General features: G+C 51.7%; 1 protein-coding gene across 1 annotated transcript in view; it reads right to left on the minus strand.

Moving 5' to 3' along the window:
- LOC119971242 overlaps nt 1–15,339 on the minus strand; it is a 1,187,854-nt gene extending 1,172,515 nt beyond the window's left edge. Inside the window, exon 1 of the mRNA XM_038806514.1 lies at nt 15,199–15,339. The gene's annotated coding sequence lies outside the window, so the exon portion shown is untranslated. The remainder of the gene's footprint in view (nt 1–15,198) is intronic.
- Between the last annotated feature and the right edge of the window lie 630 nt (nt 15,340–15,969).

Genomic DNA, 15,969 nt, shown 5'->3' on the forward strand with positions numbered 1-15,969 from the left:
CCCACAAGTGACGTACCTGGGATATAAAGTAGATGAGTCAGGCTTCCACCCATTAGAAGACAGAGTAAGGGCAATAAAAGAAGCCCCAGCTCCCACCACGGTCCAGGAGTTACGATCATTTCTAGGGTTGGTAAACTATTATGGAAAATTTATTGAAAATAGGGCGTCCATCCTAGAACCCCTCCACCAGCTACTAAAAAAGGGGCAAGAATGGAAATGGCCCACCCGCCAAAACCGAGCATTTAGGGACATTAATGAACAGCTGTCTTCCGAAAATGTCCTAGAGTATTATGACCCAAGGAAGGAGTCGGTGGTCACTTGTGATGCATCCCCCTACGGGGTAGGAGTCGTCTTAGCCCATAGAGGAAGGAATGGGGAAGAACGGCCAATAGCCTATGCTTCGAGGACCTTGGCGATGGCTGAGAGGAAGTACGCCCAAATCGAGAAGGAAGGACTGGCGGTGATATTCGCAGTAAAAAAAATTCACCAGTATCTGTACGGGCGGAAATTCACCATAGTGACAGACCATAAGCCGTTATTAGGGTTATTAAAAGAAGACAGGTCAATACCCACAATTGCATCAGCTAGAATCCAACGCTGGGCGTTGCTACTGGCGGCATATAGATACGTTCTGGAGCACAGACCGGGAACACGAGTAGCAAATGCAGAGGCTTTGAGCAGACTTCCCCTCCCGGACACTCCGCCGCAAATACCAAAAGTAGAGGAGACAGTAATGACTCTAAATTTTTTGGACACCCTACCAGTAGACGCACAACATATTCGGTTGTGGACGCAAAAAGACCCAGTTTTAGCCAAGATGAAGCATTTACTGCTAACAGGGGAACTGGAAAGACCAGTGGAGCCCCAGATACACCCATATTGGAGCAGAAGGGACCAAATAACCGTAGAAGACGGTATCCTATTATGGGGAGCCCGGGTAATCATCCCAGCTCAGGGCCGTCAGGCAATCTTAACCGAGTTACATCACGGACACCCAGGGATGTCTAAAATGAAGATGCTAGCTCGAAGCTACGTTTGGTGGTCAGGATTGGACACAGACATAGCAGCCTTGGTACGTCGGTGCCAGGAATGCCAACAGGGGTAAAGAGTGCCACCAGCGGCACCATTGCACCCGTGGGAATGGCCAGGCAGACCGTGGACCCGCCTGCATATTGACCACGCCGGCCCTTTCATGGGCTCAATGTTTTTGGTGATAGTGGACGCCCACTCCAAATGGTTGGATGTCCACCGAGTAAACACGGCAAGCACAGCATCGACAATTGAAAAGCTCAGGGCCTCCTTTGCAACACATGGACTTCCGGAGGTATTGGTGTCGGACAACGGAACGGCATTCACAAGTGGGGAGTTTGGAAAATTCCTGAAGGAAAACGGAGTCCGTCACATCAAAACGGCCCCTTACCATCCAGCGACTAACGGCCTGGCAGAGAGAGCGGTCCAGACACTTAAAGCGGGACTCAAGAAGCAGCCGGCAGCGTCAATGGACACAAAGCTCTCCCGCTGGCTGTTTGATTACAGGACCACACCGCATTCCACAACGGGCATACCGCCAGCTGAACTTTTAATGGGAAGGCGGCTGCGAATGAGGCTGAGTCTCCTTTTCCCAAATTTAATGGGGAAAGTGGAGAAACAACAGGAGGCCCAACGCAGGGGGCATGATAATAGTCGGCAGCAGAGACATTTCCAGGTGGGGGCACCGGTTTGGGTCAAGAATTATGGGAATGGACCAACGTGGGTCAAAGGCACGGTAGAGTCCCAAACAGGGCCCATATCCTATGAGGTTTCAATAGGAGGTAAGGTGCTGAAGAAACACCTAGACCAAATAAGGGCAGCGGAACCACACCTGGAGGCAGGCGAAGCAGGACCGCTTCGAGCTGGATAGCCCAGGCGGAAAGGATACCCACACCCCAGCCCCGAGCAATTTCTCCAGACCCCGTCATCCAGTCGTCAGAGTCGGAGATGGACACGCTCGACGAGGCCACCGCGACACCTCTCCCCGAGGAGGAGGAAGAACAACTTCCAAGGAGGTCGTCAAGGAAAAGACGGGCACCTATAAGGTACACCCCGCCCACTTCGGAGAACGACCCGGCGGACGACACAGAGGTGACAGACCCAGACATGAGGAGCAGGAAGAAGTTCAGAGGGATGCCAGCTGGCAGGAATTCCTCGGACCTTGGGGGGGCAGGGGTGTAATGAACTCCAATTGGCTTTATTGGTTGGCCAATTGGAGTATGAGCTCCCTCAATGATAGCTCATTGAGGGGGCCTATATAATCACCTGTGTAGGCTTTGTGAGCCAGTCTTAAATTGACTGGACAGCTAGCAGCACTGTTTGTAGCTGCTCCTGTAATATCGTTATTGTAAATAAATATTGGTGTGGTGACGGAACTCCTGCCTCCCGTGGATTACTACAATCCTAGTACCTCCGTCAACCCTCCAGAACCTGTTGAAGGATGTTCTGCTACTGCAGCCGCAAATGGCGCAACCAGTCCCGATCCAACAGGCTGGGCCCATGGCCGCGCACCACGATAAGTGGGAAACGCCCCTCCTGGCGTCCATAAACAACAGGGGTCATCGTAGTTCCTGCAATGCCCAATGGTTCCCCCGTGTCGGTTAATGTGACGGTCTGTATACCCTGCTTGATGTGGTCGAATGTCCTCTGGGCAATCAGGGAGACTGCTGCGCCAGTGTCCAACTCCATCTCAAGCGGGTGACCATTGACCCGTAATGTCACCCTAATGGGGGCCACACGGAGAACTGCCACACAATGCAGCTGCAGGCAGTCGTTCTCTGTCTCCACGTCCTCGGGAGTAGTCGCCGCAGGATCATCCAAATGGAAGGTACGGCCCCCCCGGCTGGCCCCAGTTTCTGTCGGAATGATGGCACCTCTGGCGCCCCCGGGACCGGCGTCCACGACGGGGTCGGCGCCCACAAGTCCGACACTGACATGGCTCCTTATCCATCAGTTCTGGAGCAGGCTCCCTTCGGGAAGGAACATCCAACAGCCACTGGCGTTGATCCGGACGCCGCCCCACCCAAGGTACTGCAGGGGTGCGGAGAGACGCTTTTGGACGGAAGGGGTTGCGCCCAAGGCATGCACCTCCATTCCCTGTTGCACCTACACTCCCCGTTCTGCACTCTCTTAGGACAATACTATTTGAATGGCCTGTTGAAAAGTCAATGTTGGCTCAGCGAACAACTTTCTCTGGGTGGTCGCATTGTTAATAGCGCAAACCAAACGGTCGCGTAACATTTGTGACAAGGTCTCACCATAGTCATAGTACTCAGCAATCCTGCGTAGCCTGGATAGAAACTCTGCAAGGGATTCTCCTGGGGTCCTCTCAGCGGTATTAAACCGGTAACGCTGGACTATCGTGGATGGGGTTGGGTTAAAATGTGGACCTACTAATGTCACAAGTTCATCAAACGTCTTGGTGTTTGGCGCAACTGCGTACGTAAGGCTCCTAATCACCCCAAATGTATGTGGGCGGCAGGCAATGAGCAAAATGACCTCCTGGCGCTCGTTTTCGGTGATGTTGTTTGCCTGGAAATAGTAACGCATCCATTGTACATACTAGTTCCAACTTTCCAGTGCAGCATCAAAGACATCCAAACGTCCATAAAGAGGCATGGTGTAACAGAAAATAAACTTCCAACCTATATCCAACAAAAATCCAGGGAGGTGGCTTCAGCAGCGTAGACAGCTATCAACTTTAACCCTCGTCGCCAGTTTTGTGAGGGCCACGAAGAATTCGGCAGGAGTTGTAGAATAGATAGAAATAACATTATTTACAATAACATATCAGCAGCAGCAGCACCAGAGGATTGTGGGATTGTCATTAGTGCCCAGCCAGTGGTAAGCAGGCAGCTTTTAACACACATGGAACTAAAGCTGTTTAAATTGCACTCTATTACATCACTGAGAAGTTCATATGAAATTACAATTGTGTAGAAGGATGCAGCACTAGAATTTTGCTATAATGTCTGCAGCAAATGTAGTTCCGTGGATTACAGATGTCTATATTATTTATTTGTCCTGCCAATATCCAGTAATTTTTTTAATGTATAGAATCCCTACAGTGCAGAAAGAGGCCATTCGGCCCATCACGTCTGCACTGACCATTCAAAAAAATCACCCTGTACAGGCCCAAACCCTGCCCTATCCCAATAACCCCATGATGTGACCATCAATTCACTAGAGACACGATTGGAAGTAAACTGTGGTTTTAATAGTCTTACAACTGAGCCTGCCTGCGACCAGAAGAACTGAGGGCAGGCTCACGGCTGCAGCACTTTATACTTCCGGTAGTGGGAGGAGCCATGGGCGGAGCCCTGTACAAGCTCCTCATTTCCCCCTATGGGCAGAGCCGCGCAACGGCTCACATACAGAGCCCACAAGGACATAATACAATGCAATGCAATACAGTGTGAATTACAATACAGTATGAATTCACCACATTCACTCCCTGTAAAAAAATCAAGTCCGGCGGGGGTGACGGGTCTACAAGTTGAGCCGGTCCGGTGGCCGAGTCGTCCTTTGGGATCGACGGAGCACCGGGGTTGCAGCCTCTTCGGGTGGCTGGGTGGTGACGGTCGGTGCGGGTATGGGGGTGGACTCCGGGGGTGTTTCGGCCTGAGCTTCATTCCTGACCGGTGCGACAGGCGACGGAGGCGCAGGAAACCTATAGGCGCGGGGGTGCCAAGCGTGGGCAGGGAACCTATAGGCGCAGGGGCGCAGGGCGTGGGGGGTTGGGTGGGGTGTGGTGTGATGGGTACCTCGGCGTGGTGGTGGTGGATCCTGCAGGCACCAGGTCCCATGGTAAACACTGTCCTGACGGCCGTCGGGGTATTCAATAAAGGCGTATTGAGGGTTCGAATGAAGCAGGAGCACTCTCTCTACTAGCGGGTCTGTTTTGTGCGTCCGGACATTCTTCCGGCGGAGAACCGGGCCCGGTGTCCTCAACCAGGATGGGAGCGAAGCCCCCGTGGTAGTGTCCCTAGAGAAAGCAAATAGTCGTTCGTGAGCGGTCTGGTTGGTGGCGGTGCAAAAGAGGGACCTAATTGCATGGAGCACGTCGGGGAGGACCTCGTGCCAATGGGAGGTCGGGAGATTGCTGGACCGGAGGGTCAGTAGGATGGTCTTCCAGGCCGTGGGGTAGCACGGTAGTATGGTGGTTAGCATAAATGTTTCACAGCTCCAGGGTCCCAGGTTCGATTCCCGGCTGGGTCACTGTCTGTGCGGAGTCTGCACGTCTTCCCCGTGTGTGCGTGGGTTTCCTCCGGGTGTTCCGGTTTCCTCCCACAGTCCAAAGATGTGCGGGTTAGGTGGATTGGCCATGCTAAATTGCCCTTAGTGTCCTAAAAAATAAGGTTAATGGGGGGGGGAGTTACTGGTATAGGGTGGATACGTTGGCTTGAGTAGGGTGATCATTGCTCGGCACAACATCGAGGGCCGAAGGGCCTGTTCTGTGCTATACTGTTCTATGTCGCGTTCTCCCTCTCCACCTGCCCGTTCCCCCTGTGTTTGTAGCTGGTAGTCCTGCTCGAGGCGATGCCCTTGTCGAGCAGGTACTGACGCAGCTCGTCACTCATGAAGGATGAAGCCCTGTCGCTGTGTACGTAGCTGGGGAAACCGAACAGGGTGAAGACATTGTGCAGGGCTCTGATGACTGTGTGGGAGGTCATATCGGGGCACGGGATAGCAAAGGGGAAGCAGGAGAATTCGTCGATGACGTTAAGAAAGTACACATTTTGATTGGTCGAGGGGAGTGGCCCTTTGAAATCGATGCTCAAGCGTTCAAAGGGCCGGAAACCTTTACCAGGTGGGCCTTGTCTGGTCTATAGAAGCGCGGTTTGCACTCCGCGCAGATCGGGCAATCCCTGGTGATGGCGTTTACTTACTCGGTGGAGAAAGGCAGATTTTGTGCTTTGATGTAGTGGGCGAGCCGGGTGTCCCCCGGATGGCAGAGGTCATTGTGGATAGCCTTCAGGCGGTCGTCTTGCGCGCTGGCGCACGTGCCGCGGGACAGGGCATCTGGGGGCTTGTTGAGCTTCCCCGGTCGATATATGATATCGTAATTATAGGTGGAGAGTTCGATCCTCCACCGCAAGATTTTATCATTTTTAATTTTGCCCCTTTGCGAGTTGTCAAACATGAAGGCAACCGATCTTTGGTCGGTGATGAGGGTAAACCTCCTACCTGCGAGGTAGTGCCTCCAGTGCTGTACGGCTTCCACAATGGCTTGAGCTTCCTTTTCGACTGAGGAGTGTCGAAGTTCCGAAGCAGAAAGGGTTCAGGAGAAGGCGGCGACTGGTCTTCCTGCCTGATTCAGAGTGGCGGCGAGAGCAACCTCTGAGACATCGCTCTCCACCTGAAAGGGGACGGATTCATCCACCGCCCGCATGGCGGCTTTGGCGATGTCCTCCTTGATGCAGTTGAAGGCCTGGCGGGCCTCGGCTGACAGTGGGAAGAGCGTGGTCTTAAATAGTGGGCGGGCTTTGTCCGCATACTGAGGGACCCACTGGGCGTAATACGAGAAGAATCCCAGGCACCTCTTGAGGGCCCTGGGACAATGAGGAAGAGGAAGAGGGCGCATACGGTCTGGGTCGGGGCCCAGGACTTTGTTTTCCACGACATAGCTGAGGATGGCTAGTCTGGTAGTGAGGAAAACGCATTTCTCCCTATTGTAAGTGAGATTGAGTTTCTGGGCGGTTTGGAGAAATCAGTGGAGGTTGGCGTCGTGGTCCTGCTGATCATGGCCGCAGATGGTGACATTGCCCAAGTACGGAAACGTGGCCCACAGCCCGTACTGGTCCACCATTCGGTCCATTGTTCGTTGGAACACCGAGACCCCATTCGTGACTCCAAAGGAGACCCGGAGGAAGTGAAAGAGGCGGCCAGCTGCCTCGAACGGCGTATAGTGGCGGTCCTCCGGGCAGATTGGGAGCTGGTGCTAAGCAGACTTCAGATCCACCGTGGAGAATATGCGGTACTGGGCGATCTGATTGACCATGTCTGCAATTCTGGGGAGGGGGTGCACATCGAGGTGCGTGAACCGGTTAATGGTTTGGCTGTAATCAACCACCATCCGGAACTTTTCTCCAATCTTGACGACCACCACCTGAGCTCTCCAGGGGCTATTACTGGCTCTATGACTCACTCACGTAGGAGCCGCTTGACTTCGGCTCTAATAAATACCCTGTCCTGCAGGCTATACCGCCTGCTGCGAGTGGCTACGGGTTTGCAGTTAGCAGTGAGATTAGCAAAGAGTGGAGGGGGTTCGATTTTCAGAGTCGCTAGACTGCAGATAGTGAGTGGAGATAGGGGTCCGTTGAAGCTGACTATGAGGCTCTTAAGGTTACATTTAAAGTCGAGCCCGAGTAAGAGTGGGGCGCAGAGGTCGGGGAGTACGTACAGCTGGAAATTAGAGCAGCTGGCGCCCTGAATCGTTAGGGTTGCGACGGTGCGCCCTTGTATGTGGACTGAGTGCGAGCCCAAGGCGAGGGAGATAGTTTGCCGTGCAGGGAAGATAGGGAGCGAACAGCGTCTTACCAGGTCAGGATGTACGAAGCTCTCGGTGCCCCCGGAGTCGAAGAGGCACGGTGTCCTGTACCCATTAAATTTAAAGGACATCATCGAGCTCTGGAGGTGCTTCGGACGCGACTGGTCCAGCGTAACCGTGTTGAGTTGCGGGTAGTCAGCGGCTCAATCAGCAGTGCTGGAGTGGCCCCATGATGACTGTCCGCTGAGGTCGTAGTCGTCGAGGTGAGGTGAGGTTGATGGCAAAGATGGCGGCCCCCGTTGATCGCACGTGGCGGGTGATGAAGAAGATGGCGTCCAAGATGGCCACCCCCGTGGATCGCACATGGCGGGCGGCGAGGAAGATGGCGTCCAAGATGGCGGCCCTCATGGCTCGCACATGGCCGGCCGCGTGGGGGAGGATCTCCAAGATGGCGGCCCCCATGAGTTGCGCGTGTCGGGCGGAGGCGGTGTCGGCAGACACGCTGCAGCATTACGGGGTCTGCGGGCCTGTGAGTTTGGGAGGCGAGTGTTCTGGACTGCGGGGGAGTTAGAAAGTTTCGATTTTGCCAGGCAGACTCGGGCATAGTGTCCTTTGCGACCGCAGCTGCTGCAGGTCGCGTTGCGGGCCGGGCAGTGCTGCCGTGGGTGTTGGGGCAGGCCACAAAAATGGCACGCTGGCGCTCCATAGTGGGTGGGTGACCGCGCGGCGCAGGCCTGGGGCAGTCGCTGGTCGGGGGCCCACGATGGGGTGGCTTGGTCCACGGGGAATGAGTTCAGACTGCGGAACGCGACCTCCATAGTTGTTGCTAACTCGACAGTGTCCTCAAAGTTCTGGGCCCCTTTTTCAAGTAGTCGCTGGCACACATAGTTAGACCTGAGCCCTGCAACGTATACATCACGGACAGCGAGTTCCATATGCAGGGAGGCCGTTACAGCCTGAAAATTGCAGTCCCAAGCAAGGGCTTTTAAGTCTCGCAGGAAGTCTTCCAGCGACTCTGCGCTGGCGGCGGGTCGTGAAAATGTGCCACACGTAGACCTCGTTAATCGGCTGCACGTACAATCGGTTGAGCATAGCCAGGGCCTCAGTATACGAGGTGGTACAATTGAGTTGCGTAGAGATACGATGGCTCACCTGTGCGTGAAATAGGCTGAGTTTCTGCTCCTCTGTACTCTCGGATGTGCTTGATTCAGCCAGGTAAGCCTTGAAACATCGAAGCCAGTGTAGGAAGATTTCCTTGGCCTCTGCAGCCTGCGGGTCGCGTTCTAGTCGATCAGGTTTGAGGGCTGAATCCATCGTAATTTTCTTCAAGTTTTCTAAGACTATTAAATTGATATGACCATCAATTCACTATAGACACGATTGGAAGTAAACTGTGGTCTCAATAGTCTTATAACTGAGCCTGCCTGCGACCAGAAGAACTGAGGGCAGGCTCATGGCTGCAGCACTTTATACTTCAGGTAGTGGGAGGGACCATGGGCGGAGCCATGGGCAGAGCCAAGGGTGGATACCCTGTACAAGCTCCTCATCTCCCCCTTTGGGCAGAGCTGTGCAACGGCTCACATACTGAGCCCACAAGGACATAATACAATGCAATGCAATACAGTGTGAATTACAATACAGTATGAATTCACCAGACCCCACCAAACCATTGGACACTTAGGGGCAATTTAGCATGGCCAATCCACCTAACCTGTACATTTTTGGACTGTGGGTGCAAACTGGAGCACCCGGAGGAAACCCATGCAGACACAGAGAGAATGTGAAAAGTCCACATGGACAATCACCCGAGGTCGGAATCGAACCTGGGTCACTGGGAACTGGGGGGGGGGGAACACACACACACACCAACAATGACCGTGTTAGACGCTCCGACGCATGCAGCTCAGGGTTTGGTTGGATGATGGCATCAGTGGCCAGGGCACCTGGCCATTGTGGCTAGGTTGGATGCTGGCATGTGGGGCAGGGTGGGGAGGATATGGGCCGGGTTCTGGGTGTGTGGAAGGGGTGGGGTTAGTGCAGGGACACAGCGCCTGAGGAGGTCGTGGAGTTTCTTCCTGCACTGGATGCCAGTCCGGACAACATTGTCCACAGCACTGACCACCTCTGCCATCTGCGCCGAGGCACGCCGAACGGATTTACCAGAATGTTGCCTGGTATGGAGGGAAGATCTTATGAGGGAAGGCTGAGGGACTTGAGGCTGTTTTCGTTAGAGAGAAGAAGGTTACGAGGTGACTTAATTGAGGCACACAAGGTGATCAGAGGATTAGATAGGGTGGACAATGAGAGCCATTTTCCTCGGATGGTGATGTCTAGCATGAGGGGCTTTAAATTGAGGGGAGATAGATATAGGACAGATGTCAGAGGTAGGTTCTTTACTCAGAGAGCAGTAAGGGCGTGTAAAGCCCTGCCTGCACAGTAGTGGACTCGCCAACACTAAGGGCATTCAAATGGTCATTGGATAGACATATGGATGATAAGGGTATAGTGTAGATGGGCTTTAGAGTGGTTTCACAGGTCGGCGCAACGTCGAGGGCTGAAGGGCCTGTATTGTGCTGTAATGTTCGATGTTCTACATGTCCTTGGCCTTCTGCAATGTTCCAGGAACAGCACCTCATCTTCCAGTTAGGCACGTGACAGCCTTTCGATCTCAACACTGAATTCAACAACTTCAGATGATTAGCTCCAACTTTTAGCTTTGACATGGTTATCTGGACTCAAAACGTTAGCTCGTTTTTCTCCCTATAGATGCTGCCAGACCTGCAGAGATTTTCCAGCATTTTCTGTTTTCGTTTCAGATTCCAGCATCCACAGTAATTTGCTTTTATTTTAGGCACACAAAAGAGACTGTTAATAAAGATGGAAAACCACTGAGCTGAGGACAAATTATGACATGGTTAAGAAACTGGTTGACTGGCAGGCGACTGAGAGTAGGGATAATGGGCAAGGACTCTAATTGGCAGGATGTGACTAGTGTGTATCACAGGGATCTGTGTTGGGGCTCTATTATTCACATTATTTGTTAATGTCTTGGATTATGGCATAGAAAGTCATATATCCAAATTTGCTGATGATACAAAGTTAGGTGACATTGTAGGCAGCCTAGATGATGGCAGAAAATTGCAAGGAGATATTGACAGACTCAGTGAATAGGCAAAATTGTGGTCGATGGAATTCAAGTAAGCAAGTGTGAGGTTATCAATTTTGGACCAAAAATGGATGAAGCTGAGTACTTTCGAAATGGAAAGAGGTTAGGTACAGTGCATGTCCAAAGAAATTTCGGAGTTCAAGTACATAGATCCTTAGAATGTCACGAACAAATGCAGAAAATAATTTAAAAGGCTAATGGAATGCTAGCCTTTATATCTGGAGCATTGGAGTATAAAGACACAGAAGATATGCTGTAGCTATACAAAACCCTGGTTAGATCCCATTTGGACTACTGCAAACAGTTCTGGGCACCATACCTTAGGAAGGACATTTTGGCCTTGAAGGGATTGCAACATAGGTTGATACCTGGACTGCAAGGGTTAAGTACGAGGAGAGACTACATAAATTAGGCTTGGTTTCAATAAAATTTAGATGGTTAAGGGGTGATCTGATCAAAGTATTCAAGATATTAGCAAGGAAAGATCGAGGCAAAAAACCCCCCAAAGTACAGATTGATAGCGGGGTTGTTCTCGACACTGCAGGCTCCGAGAAACACCCTGCTATTCGCACCCAAAATGGGACTGTTCTTTTTCCGTAAATCACCCCCAAGATTTACACAGTAAACTCAGATGCCAGCAACAGTTGAATTTAATCTCTGGTTGAGACCAAAGGCTCAGGCTGTTGTGGCAGTCAATCTATTTTTTAAGTTCTATTGGAGATTGACCATTGGTTTAATTGTAAATGAAGCACTTTCATATTCTTTGCATCTGTAGGAAGGGATGGTGACAGCTCATTTTCCAGGCATAGAAACACATTCAGAAACTTTCTGTCAGTTCAGCAGTTCTTGCTGTTCTACTACACTAGGAGCTGGTTTAGCTCACTGGGCTAAATCGCTGGCTTTTAAAGCAGACTGAGCAGGCCAGCAGCACGGTTCGATTCCCGTACCAGCCTCCCCGGACAGGTGCCGGAATGTGGCGACTAGGGGCTTTTCACAGTAACTTCATTGAAGCCTACTCGTGACAATAAGCAATTTTCATTTTCATTTCATTTCACTAACTCACCCATGCAGAAAAGACATTGCAAAGACTTAATAAGAAGTCCAATTCAACATATTCATTCATATCCTCTAGTCTAAATTCAGAGTTATTAGGTTAATTAATTCAATGTGGGTTCCAGAATTGTAGGTCATAATCAACAGACTCTGCAGTATTGATCTTTTACTGCCGTGATGCACCATCAATTGGACACGAGACGAAGATGAGATCCAAACAAAAGGCTTTAATGCACAAGATGTATGCCCCGCAGCAGAAGTACAGAAGAATGGCCGACTGCCGGGAAGCCGGTTCTTATATCCCGCCTTGTAGGCGGAGCTACCTACCTCTCAGCCGACACATGACTTACCCGGGCCAATGGGCAGCGAGTCCTCTGCATCAATAGCAGCTCACTTCTAAGGTACCGCAATACCCCTAGTCATACTACCACATTCACCCCTTGTTGAGAAAGAAGCGGGGGGGGGGGGGCGGGACGAGGAAGCCGGAATGAGGGGGGGGGGTGTCCCATGAGTACGTGAGACTGGTAGTATGACTAGAGATGTTTAGGTCGTACCGTTGCATCGATGGCTGCCCACTGACCCGTAACTTATGTGCAAAAGTAAAACAAAACAACTATGTACAGTGTGCACAATCAGGGGCAATGGGTGAACAGGTAAAGAGCAAAAGAAAATCACAAGAGTCCATCCGCAGGCAGAAGTCCACTAGTAGGTCACATCGATTCAATCAGTCGAGTGGGCGCCTTAGATGTCCTGCTTGATCTACGCAGTGGTGCCGGCGACATCAGAGCGGTGGTCGTCCATGACTCCGGGAGCGATGATCTTGTTTCTGTGTCTGTACCCCTGGTCGGAGCTAGCGGGGGCCAGGCCGGGGGAGGGGGTCCCTGTCCGCTGAGCTGCGGGTGCATCGGTGCTGGAGGCAGTGGGGGTGGGGGGGGGGGGGGGGGGGGGGGTTGGGGTGGGTTGGTGTTGGGGGGTGTGGCCGAGATCCGGCGGGTGCCAGGTCCCGGAGGGGGACCGTGTCCTGTCGGCCGTCGGGATACTCCACATACGCCTATTGCAGATTCGCGTGGAGTAGCTGGACTCTTTCGACCAACGGGTCCGACTTGTGCACCCGCACGTGTTTCCGGAGCAGAATGGGCCCGGGGGCCCAGGTCGGGAGTGGGGTCCCTGAGGAAGACTTCCTGGGAAAAACAAGAAGACGTTCGTGAGGCGTTTGGTTAGTGGTGGTACAGGGAAGTGACCGGATTGAGTGGAGGGCGTCTGAGAGGACCTCTTGCCAGTGGGAGACTGGGAGATTTCTGGACCGTAGGGCCAGCAGGACGGTCTTCCAACCCCGGGGGTTGTAACTGGTCGTCCTGCTGGAGGCGATGCCCCTGCTGAGCAGGAATTGATGCAGCTCGTCTCGTGGCCACTGAGAAGGATCTTTGTGGTCGCCGTGGAAAGCTTGCGGGCCGTGACTGATCGAATGTTCCTGAGGTGAGTCGTGGCAGGAACTCCGAGTCGTCATCCAGCAGCGAGTGGTCACTTGCGGGGTCCTCATTGCCGATCCAAGATGGTGGCACCCGTCGGCCGCCCATGGTGGGGGGTGAACAAAATGGCGGCGCCCGGGGATCGCACGTGGCGTCGGGGGCCCAAAATGGCGGTGCCCGGTGATCACTCGTGGCGGTGGGGGCAGCGAGGTCCGCGGGCCGCGTGGGGCGCGTGAGGAGCACGGGGGGGGACCCACGGTCGCTGCTCGGGACTGCAGCGACCGCCTTTGACTGGCAAACGGCCGCAAAATGGCCCTTTTTGCTGCAGATTTTACAGGTTGCGGTGCGGGCCGGGCAGCGCTGGCGGGGGTGCTTGGCCTGGCCGCAAAAGTAGCAGATAAACCCCGTCGGTTTATGGGGGCGCCCTGCGGCGCAGGCCTGAGGGGGTTCCGAGTCCGTGGAGGTGAGGGGGGTCGCGTTCCATGCTGCCCAGGGGGCGGCCGGGCGGTCGGGAGCGTACGCGCGTGCGTTGCGATTAGTGACATCTAGAGAGGAGGCGAGGGCCCGTGCCTCAGCAAGGCTTAAAGTTTCTTTCTCTAAGAGTCTCTGGCGGATCTGGGAAGATTGAATACCCGCAACAAAAGCGTCTCTAATTAAAAGTTCGGTGTGCTGGGCCGCAGAAACTTGTGGGCAGGCACAGTTTCTCCCCAGAACAAGGAGGGTCTGATAGAATTCATCTAACAACTCACCAGGGAATTGCTGTCTCGTGGCCAGCAAGTGCAGTGCATAGACCTGGTTCACCGGCCGGAAGAAATGTCCCTTGAGCAAGTCCATAGCTGCGTCATAGTTTGTTGTGTCCTCTATGAGCGTGTACACGGCGGTGCCAACGCACGAGTGGAGGATATGCAGTTTTTGTTCCCTCGTTGGGCGGTTTTCGGCTGTGCCCAAGTAACTATTGAAACACGCCAGCCAGTTTTAAATGCAGCTGTTGCATTTGCTGCATGCGGGCTGAGTCGCAAGCACTCCGGCTTGATACAAAGCTCCATCTTTTAAAACTTGTGCATTAAATTGATGCACCATCAATTGGACACGAGACGAAGATGAGATCCAAACAAAAGGCTTTAATGCACAAGATGTGTGCCTGGCAGCAGAAGTACAGAAGAATGGCTGACTGCCGGGAAGCACGGGTTCTTATATCCCGCCTTGTAGGTGGAGCTACCTACTTCTCAGCCAATCGTCTGAGAGGCATATGACTTACCCGGGCCAATGGGCAGCGAGTCCTCTGCACCAATAGCAGCTCACTTCTAAGGTACCGTAAAACCCCTAGTCATACTACCACATGCTGTTTCATGTTTATTGATGAAGAAACCCAATTCATAGATGGTAGCCCAAGTCTCATGATTTTATGGGGTGTGTATTCCTCCATCATCCAAAATCTAGAAGAGAACAAGAGTCCTGATAATGTCTCCAGTAAGCAAAACATAGTTAAGTAGTGAGGGAGCTCAGGGTAGAGCTATGTTGTAGATATTGTGCAAATAAGATCATAGAGAACACCGGTTTATTTAAAGGAATGATCTTACCGCTGATCACAAGAGTAATATGAGGTGACACCATAAAATTCTTTTGGATATGACATTAAACTGACGTCCCACAATCCTAGTCAAATGAACATTAAAGACACCATAGAATTGCTTAGAGGAGCCAAGAAGATGCCCGTTTTCTGGCCACTATACCCCTCTTAATTTACAGTGGTAAAGTGTATATTAACTAGTATTTATCCAAACTGTGTGATTTTTAACATTGAGCTGACCAACTTAACAATAGTCACTATGGTCCAAAAGTATTTCATTCTGTGAAGCACACTGGATGTTTTATTACTGAATTATTTATTTCACAGTTCTCAATAGTGCCAGGCACTAATCTATAATGCAGCAATGCTACTGAGCAGTGTTTCAGCAAATACCATGATGTGTGCAAATCCATTCACTCACATGTAGTAGCTGTCTTCTTTAGTCAATATCAGGATCCACAGTTCCACCTTGATCTGGGCGTCAGATAAACAGAAGGCCTTTGCTTTGATTGGTGTGTTTTTGATTTATTTCCCAAGGTACAAGGATCCATGGAATTCACAATTCTGAAAAATCAGAAAAGTTGAATAATAATAATAAAATCTTTATTAATGTCACAAGTAGGCTTACATTAATACTGCAATGAAGTTACTGTGAAAATTCCCTAGGCGCCATCCTATGGCGCCTGTTGGGGTTTGCTGACGGAGAATTTAGAATGTCCAATTCACCAAGTAAGCACAGCTGTAGGGACTGATGAGAGGAAACCAGAGCACCTGGAGAAAACCCACGCAGACATGGGGAGAACATGCAGACTCTGCACAGATAGCGACCCAAGCTGGGAATCAAAACCCGGGACTCTGGTGCTGTGAAGCAACAGTTCTGACCACTGTGCTACCTTGCCGCCCCATGACACCCCAGCAACAATAAAATGGCCACTACATATAATTGATGAAGTAAAACAAAGAAAATGTACCTTTATCTTTTTATTTTCACTATGAAACTTATAATAATGCAGAGAATATTTTCCTCTCATCTAAGTTACTGAAAATAGCAGTAATACATCTAGCACAGCAATAATGGGTGCGATCTTCCCAAAAGGGAACAAGTCCAGAGCGAGCGTGTTTAGCCACTTATTTCCTGACACTCGCAGTGCCAAGAAACATATGGCTAATCATCACACCTGCTTTAAATAAT

The sequence above is a fragment of the Scyliorhinus canicula genome, chromosome 9 (assembly GCF_902713615.1).
Source record: "Scyliorhinus canicula chromosome 9, sScyCan1.1, whole genome shotgun sequence".
Classification (NCBI taxonomy): Eukaryota; Metazoa; Chordata; class Chondrichthyes; order Carcharhiniformes; family Scyliorhinidae; genus Scyliorhinus; species Scyliorhinus canicula.